This window comes from Aegilops tauschii, chromosome 5 (assembly GCF_002575655.3).
Source record: "Aegilops tauschii subsp. strangulata cultivar AL8/78 chromosome 5, Aet v6.0, whole genome shotgun sequence".
Taxonomy (NCBI): domain Eukaryota; kingdom Viridiplantae; phylum Streptophyta; class Magnoliopsida; order Poales; family Poaceae; genus Aegilops; species Aegilops tauschii.
In genome coordinates this window covers 381,362,301-381,371,717 of record NC_053039.3, presented here as the reverse complement: position 1 = coordinate 381,371,717, position 9,417 = coordinate 381,362,301, and positions in this window count along the sequence as shown.

Here is a 9,417-nt window from a genome sequence, read left to right as displayed (position 1 = left end):
GATAGCTCAATACCGACCTAAACTAATCTTAGCTAGTTCATTCATGACATAATTAGCTCTAAAATGACATAATAACCTTAAATAGCTCTATAAAATGACTTAATATGCTTTAGTTAGTTAAAAAATGGCATAACTACCTTCGATAACTCAATAACGACCTAAACTAATCTTAGCTAGTTCATTCATGACGTAATTAGCTCTAAAATGACATAATAACCTTAGATAGCTCTATAGAATGCCTAAATATGCTATAGTTAGCTAAAAATGGCATAACTACCTTGGATAGCTCAATAATGACATAATTAGCATACTTTGGTCAAAAATGGCATAATAATCTTGGTTACCTCGAAAATGACCTAAATTTAGCTTATTTTCCTCAAAAATGACATAATAACCTTTCTTAGCTCCAAAATGACCTATTTACATAGCAATATCATTCTTCATGCTAGTTTGAGCCCTTAACTAATATTTTGTTCCACTCCCTTAGGCGCACCACCACAAGAAGCATGTGCCAAGTCTGTTCGACCTCTATGGCATGGCCCATATGGCCCCGTACAAGAAGGCCAAGCCATTCACGGAGTCTGACCTAGATCATCCAAAGAGCTTCACCAACATCTCCTCCCACCACATGCTTGTGAAGTACAGAGACGAGGGGAAGGCGAGGAAAGGGGAGGACTTTAACCCTAGCCAGGATCCTTTTGATACAGAGCTGGTGATGATATCTGGTGGCGGGAGGCCCCATGGCTCTCAAGCCATTGGTGATGGACTGATACAATGTCCTAGCACTCTCCCGCAGATCAAGAAGCGCCTGAGTAGCTCTGATCATGAGATAACGGCTCGTGCACGGCCCGTGGATCTCGCCATGGCGGTTAGTTATACGGACTCTCTCACCTTTCCTCCATTACATTGTGTGTGCATCCGTCAATGATTACAATGCTAACAAGGAGTGGTGTGTTGCAGGCATTGGTTGAGAAAGAAAGATTGAAGACCCAGGCGCTTTTGGAGGAGGCAAAAAAGGAGGCGGCGGAGAGGGAGAGGGAGATGGAGGAGAGGACGGCTAAGCTGTTGGAGGAGAGGAACCGGAACGAGGCGTCTAACCGGTCCCTATACGAGCTCATCGTGGTACGTTTCTCGTGCATATTAGCCCAATCATGCACGTAATGTTGGCATTACTAACTAATATGACTGACTCGTGAGAACCAAATGTGCAGACCATGTGCGAGAAAAACGGTCAGGCCCCTCCGCCGATGCCCCAGATTGCTCCGGCGACCATGGTGAGTTTGATTTGGTACTTAGTTACTACTATTCACATTTCAGTTTGCATCATGCTAACGAGACATTATTGGAAATGATCTTTGGTCCAGCATGGCTCCCGGCAAGCATCGACCAATCCTTCTGCGTATGCCAATGTCGGAACCCCGACCGGTCCTTCACCTCTGTCTGCCACTGGTGCAGCCCCAACCATTCCTACACCTCCGCGATAACGGTATTTTTCTTCTTATTTAGTCTTTTTAGTCCATTTTTGACATAATTTAGCCTATTTAGTACACAAATGACATAATAAGATGAAGAAAATCAAAGAAGAGGAAGGAAAGAAGGAACAGGAAGAAAAGAAGAAGAAGAAGAAGAAGTTCTCTTCTTCTTCTTCTTCTTCTCCTCTTACTTGTTTTTATTCGTAAATGGCATAATAACCTTGCTAACCTCATAAATGTCATATACTTAGCTTGTTGTCTTCTAAAATGACACAATAAGCTTAGTTAGGTTTAAAATGGCATAATTAGCTAGGTTAGCTCAAAAATAGCGTTTTTCTTCTTATTTAGCCTATTTAGTCCATTTTTGGCATAATTTAGCCTATTTAGTCCACAAATGACATAATAAGATGAAGAAAATCAAAGAAGAGGAAGGAAAGAAGGAATAGGAAGAAAAGAAGAAGAAGAAGAAGTTCTTCTTCTTCTTTTCCTCCTCTTACTTATTTTTATTCGTAAATGGCATAATAACCTTGCTAACCTCATAAATGTCATATACTTAGCTTGTTGTCTTCTAAAATGACACAATAAGCTTAGTTAGGTCAAAAATGACATAATTAGCTAGGTTAGCTCAAAAATGGCATTTTTCTTCTTATTTAGCCTATTTAGTCCATTTTTGGCATAATTTAGCCTATTTAGTCCACAAATGACATAATAAGATGAAGAAAATCAAAGAAGAGGAAGGAAAGAAGGAATAGGAAGAAAAGAAGAAGAAGAAGAAGAAGAACTTCTTCTTCTTCTTTAACTTCTTCTTATTCTTATTCTTATTCTTCTTCTTCTTCTTCTTCTTGTTTTCTTCTTCTTCTTCTTCTAACTTTCTTGTTTCCCATTTTCCAGATTTAATTCACTATATGGAAGCTTGCATGGCTGGAGTGCTTGTTTCCCTGTTCTTCTTTTCGTTTGTATCGAAGAATAATGTGGAACTTGTTATATGGATGCATGGAACAATGTGTTGGGTGAACATTGTGATATTACTTTAATATGTACTGTGTTTCTATGTATGTATGTTGTCATGGATGGAGCTATGTGTTGGATACATCATATGCCTGTTGTGCCTGTGAAAAATATATATATATGTATATCTGTGTGTGAATTCCTGTGAAATTAAATGGATATAAATAAAAACAGGGGATATATAGCCTCTTTGTCGTCTGCTAGCGGACGGCAAAGCCGTCCGCTAGCAGATGGCAAAGAGGACACGTGGCAGCTACCTGTACAAACTGGGAACACTGGCTGCCTATTTGGCTTATGTATGTTAGTTGATATTATTGATCCATATACTCTATAAGTGTTTATATGTCCGTTAGTTTTGTACATTATTGGTTGATTGACTCAGTATTTGAATCTTGATACATCGCTTGTGTACATATCTAAATGGGAGTACACATTATGCTGCATGTGACACTTGAGTTGGACATAAAGTGGTTTCAAATATTCGAATTCACCTTAAACTGGATTCTAGCTTCTGAATTCGAGTATCGGCATTTGTAAATAATATTCATATATGACAGTGGAATACATCTTTGTCGTGCTTTTGAAGATATATAAAAACACATAGAATGATTTATAACGATTTGTATAGGAATACAAAATGGATTCGAATTTAGTTGCCAGGGTAAACGTGGATGCTTATTGTCCCAAAATTTGAAAGAAGCAGCAAAATGTCCACTCCCACGTCGGCTGCCCGAAGCAAAGTGTTTGGCAGATGGAAATTACTGTCTACCCCTTAGATGGACAATCCATCTGCCGGATTTCCACTGCTCTCAATAGGGGTAGGTTAGTAACTTCAATTAGACGTGACACGACCGCCTCTGAGCCAATTCCGACACAGTGGGCGCCAAACATGGGCGGCAAAACACATTTGATTCAAGCTCATCCGAAAGACCTCTGTCTCTCCCTCCATTTCCCCAATCATACACGGTGGGCGGCAAAACAAACTCGACTTGACCGAAATCGATGTAGGCAAATATTTTCAATAGGGGCAAGTTTGTAACTTCACTCAGACGTGACACAACCGCCCTACCTGTCAGCCCCGTTCATACACCGTGGGTGTCAACCGTGGGCGCCAAAACACCCTCTCCTCACCCGAAATCGCTCTGGGCAAATATTGGCTAGATGCGAGATTACCGTCCTTTCCCCAACCAAGGAGACGTCCAAATTTTAAACTGGGGCTAAGTTCGTAACTTTCCCATATTTCAGACAGGCGCGTCCCAAAAACATGGTTCCCCGTACCTCTCCCTCCATTTTCCCATTCATACACCATCCGTGCTAGAACACCATCCCCACACCAGCCTCCTCAGTCCGCCACCCCATCCATCACCGTCGTCCTCCACCCCATCCATCGCCACCGTCCTCCGCCATGCCAGAGCACCTACCAAGACCGCATCGTCCACTGCTAGAGATTGACGTTTCTCATCCACGGTGACGGACCAAGAGCCCTGGATCGCATCCTCTCGCTTCATCGGCGTCGTCGTCCTCTTTGTCGGGGCTGCTCACACGACCTTCTCGTCCACCGCTACGGGACCTATCCCCCGATGCACCCGTCTACCGTCGCAGATATGCTTCAACGCCACCGATAGCCATCGCACCGCCGATGCCTACACGACGCCGCAAGGGAGGTGGTACTTCATATCTCCTCAACTTTTTGATCTCAACCAGAAAATAGATCGTAACTTGGTTACTGTACATTCTTTTCAGCTCTTAGAATTTAGTTCTTAGTTCGAAGCAAACAATGGATGCTAAATAGCATTTCTGCGGTTTGCAGTTTTAAATCTACCATGGCACAGTCATAATAGGGTTTAATTGATCATGTTAGTTCCGTGGTGGTTTCTTTAATAGAAATCAGAGGGGAAACCCTCTTTTGCTCAAAAAACATTTGCTTAGGGTTTCCCCCTTTTATGATCACTATACGATCAACATACGTGCTTCATATCATAATAGCACTGTGCTACCTCTTGAGCATGCGTTGGTTTTCCCTTGAAGTGGAAAGGGTGATGCAGCAAAGTAGCGTAAGTATTTCCCTCAGTTTTTGAGAACCAAGGTATCAATCCAGTAGGAGACAACACACAAGTCACCTAGTACCTGCACAAACAATCAAGAACCTCGCAACCAACGCGATAAAGGGGTTGTCAATCCCTTCACGGTCACTTACGAAAGTGAGATCTGATAAAGATAATAAGATAAATATTTTTGGTATTTTGTTTTATAGATTGGAAAGTAAAGATTGCAAAATAGTAAACGAGATGCGATAATAAAAGAGATGCAGTATAATAAGAAAGCGACCCGAGGGCCATAGGTTTCACTAGTGGCTTCTCTCATGATAGCATGTATTACGGTGGGTGAAAAAATTACTGCTGAGCAATTGATAGAAAAGTGCATAGTTATGAAGATATTTAAGGCAATGATCATGAATATAGGCATCACGTCCGTGTCAAGTAGATCGAAATGATTCTGCATCTACTACTATTACTCCACATATCTACCGCTATCCAGCATGCATCTAGAGTATTAAGTTCATAAGAACAGAGTAACGCATTAAGCAAGATGACATGATGTAGAGGGATAAACTCAAGCAATATGACATAAACCCCATCTTTTATCCTCGATGGCAACAATACAATACGTGCCTTGCTGCCCCTACTGTCACTAGGAAAGGACACTGCAAGATTGAACCCAAAGCTAAGCACTTCTCCCATTGCAAGAAAGATCAATCTAGTAGGTCAAACTAAACCAATAATTCAAAGAGACTTGCAGAGATATCAAATCATGCATATAAGAATTCAGAGAAGAACCAAATAATATGCATAGATAATCAAGTTCATAAACCCACAATTCATCGGATCTCGGCAAACACACCGCAAAAGAGTATTACATCGAATAGATCTCCAAGAACATCGAGGAGAACTTTGTATTGAAGATCAAAGAGAGAGAAGAAGCCATCTAGCTAATAACTATGGACCCGAAGGTCTGTGGTAAACTACTCACGCTTCATCGGAGATGCTATGTTGTTGATGTAGAAGCCCTTCGTGATCGATGCCCCCTCCGGCAGATCACTGGAAAAGGCCCCAAGATGGGATCTCACGGGTACAGAAGGTTGCGGCGGTGGAAAAGTGGTTTCGTGGCTCCCCCTGATGTTTCTAGGGTATAAGAGTATATATAGGCGAAAGAAGTACGTCGGTGGAGCTCCGTGGGGCCCACGAGGGTGGGGGCGCGCCTACCCCCTGGGCGGGCCCTCCTATCTTGTGGCCGCCTCGCGGAGTTCCAGACTTCCACTCCAAGTCTCCTGGTTTGCTTTCGGTCCAAGAAAGATCATCGCAAAGGTTTCATTCCGTTTGGATTCCGTTTGGTATTCCTTTTCTGCGAAACACTAAAATAGGCAAAAAAACAGAAACTGGCATTGGGCCTCCGGTTAATAGGTTAGTCCCAAAAATAATATAAAAGATTGTATTAAAGCCCATTAAACATCCAAAACAGATAATATAATAGCATGGAACAATGAAAAATTATAGATACGTTGGAGACGTATCAAGCATCCCCAAGCTTAATTCCTGCTCGTCCTCGAGTAGGTAAATGATAAAAACGGAATTTTTGATGTGGAATGTTGCCTAACATATTTATTAATGTAATTTTATTTATTGTGTCATGAATGTTCAGATCCAAAAGATTGAAGACAAAAGTTTAATATTGACATAAAAACAATAATACTTCAAGCATACTAACAAAGCAATTATGTCTTCTCAAAACAACATGGCCAAAGAAAGTTGTCCCTACAAAATCATATAGTCTGGCTATGCTCTATCTTCATCACACAAAATATTTAAATCATGCACAACCCCGATGACAAGCCAAGCAATTGTTTCATACTTTTGATGTTCTCAAACTTTTTCAATCTTCACGCAATACATGAGCGTGAGCCATGGACATATCACTATAGGTGGAATAGAATGGTGGTTGTGGAGAAGACAAAAAGGAGAAGATAGTCTCACATCAACTAGGCGTATCAATGGGCTATGGAGATGCCCATCAATTGATATCAATGTGAGTGAGTAGGGATTGCCATGCAACGGATGCACTAGAGCTATAAGTGTATGAAAGCTCAACAAAAGAAACTAAGTGGGTGTGCATCCAACTTGCTTGCTCACGAAGACCTAGGGCATTTTGAGGAAGCCCGTCATTGGAATATACAAGCCAAGTTCTATAATGAAAAATCCCCACTAGTATATGAAAGTGACAAAATAGGAGACTCTCTATCATGAAGATTATGGTGCTACTTTGAATCACAAGTGTGGAAAAAGGATAGTAGCATTGTCCCTTCTCTCTTTTTCTCTCATTTTTTTTATTTGGGCCTTTTTCACTTTTTTATGGCCTCTTTTTTCTCTTTTTTTTATTTTTCGTTCGGAGTCTCATCCTAACTTGTGGGGGAATCATAGTCTCCATCATCCTTTCCTCACTGGGACAATGCTCTAATAATGATGACCATCACACTTTTATTTACTTACAACTCAAGAATTACAACTCGATACTTAGAACAAAATATGACTCTATGTGAATGCCTCCGGCGGTGTACCGGGATGTGCAATGAATCAAGAGTGACATGTATGAAAAATTATGAACGGCGGCTTTGCCACAAATATGATGTCAGCTACATGATCATGCAAAGCAATATGACAATGATGGAACATGTCATAATAAACGAAACAGTGGAAAGTTGCATGGCAATATATCTCGGAATGGCTATGGAAATGCCATAATAGGTAGGTATGGTGGCTGTTTTGAGGAAGGTAAATGGTGGGTTTATGGTACCGGCGAAAGTTGCGTGGTACTAGAGAGGCTAGCAAGGGTGGAAGGGTGAGAGTGCGTATAATCCATGGACTCAACATTAGTCATAAAGAACTCACATACTTATTGCAAAAATCCATTAGTTATCGAAACAAAGTATTACGCGCATGCTCCTAGGGGGATAGATTGGTAGGAAAATACCATCGCTCGTCCCCGATCACCACTCATAAGGAAGACAATCAAAAAATAAATCATGCTCCGACTTCATCACATAACGGTTCGCCATACGTGCATGCTACGGGAAATCACAAACTTTAACACAAGTATCTCTCAAATTCACAACTACTCAACTAGCATGACTCTAATATCACCATCTTCATATCTCAAAACAATCATAAGGAGTCAAACTTCTCATAGTATTCAATGCACTTTATATGAAAGTTTTTATTATACCTATGTTGGATGCCTATCATATTAGGACTAATTTTATAGCCAAAGCAAATTACCATGTTGTTCTAAAAGACTCTCAATATAAGTGAAGCATGAGAGATCAATAATTTCTATAAAATAAAACCACCACCATGCTCTAAAAAGATATAAGTGAAGCACTAGAGCGAAATTGTATAGCTCAAAAGATATAAGTGAAGCACATAGAGTATTCTAATAAATTCCGATTCATGTGTGTATCTCCCAAAAGGTGTGTAAAGCAAAGGTGATTGTGGTAAACTAAAAAGCAAAGAATCAAATCATACAAGACGCTCCAAGCAAAACACATATCATGTGGTGAATAAAAATATAGCCTCAAGTAAAGTTACTGATAGACGAAAACGAAAGAGGGGATGCCTTCCGGGCATCCCCAAGCTTAGGATTTTGGTTGTCCTTGAATTTTACCTTGGGGTGCCTTGGGCATCCCCAAGCTTAGGCTCTTGCCACTCCTTGTTCCAAAATCCATCAAATCTTTACCCAAAAACTTGAAAACTTCACAACACAAAACTCAACAGAAAATCTCGTGAGCTCCGTAAGTATAAGAAAATAAACCACCACCTTAATTTACTGTAATTAACTCATTATTTATTTATATTGGTGTTAAACCTACTGTATTCCAACTTCTCTATGGTTCATACCCCCCAATACTAGCCATAGATGCATCAAAATAAGCAAACAACACGCGAAAAACAGAATCTGTCAAAAACAGAACAGTCTGTAGCAATCTGTTGGTTTCGAATACTTATGTAACTCCAAAAAAATTGAAAAATTAGGAAGACCAGGAAAATTTGTATACTGATCTACTGCAGTTGGAATTGGTATTTTATCGCTCTCTGGTAAAAAATGGAAATTATTCTCATGAGCGCATACTTTCTGTTTTTATCAGCAAGATCAAACAATAATCACCCAAGAAGATCCTAAAGGCTTTAGTTGGCACAAACACTAATTAAAACATATAAAACACAATCATAACAGAGGCTAGATAAATTATTTATTACTAAACAGGAACAAAAAGTAAAGAACAAAAATAAAATTGGGTTGCCTCCCAACAAGCGCTATCGTTTAACGCCCCTAGCTAGGCATAAAAGCAAGAATAGATTTAGGTATTGTCATCTTGGGTATGCAATCCATAAGTGGCTCTCATAATAGATAAGGAAATTTAATTTTCTTCCTAGGAAAGTGTTCCATGCCTTTCCTTAACGGAAATTGGAATCTAATATTTCCTTTTTTCATGTCAATAATTGCACCAATCGTTCTAAGGAAAGGTCTACCAAGAATAATAGGACATGTAGGATTGCAATCTATGTCAAGAACAATGAAATCTATGGGCACATAATTCCTATTTGCAACAATAAGAACATCATTAATTCTTCCCATAGGTTTCTTAATGGTGGAATCCGCAAGATGCAAATTTAAAGAACAATCATCAAATTCACGGAAACCTAGCACATCACACAAAGTTTTTGGAATCGTGGAAACACTAGCACCCAAATCACATAAAGCATAACATTCATAATCTTTAATCTTAATTTTAATAGTAGGTTCCCACTCATCATAAAGTTTTCTAGGGGTAGAAACTTCTAGTTCAAGCTTTTCCTCATGGGATTGCATTAAAGCATCAACGATA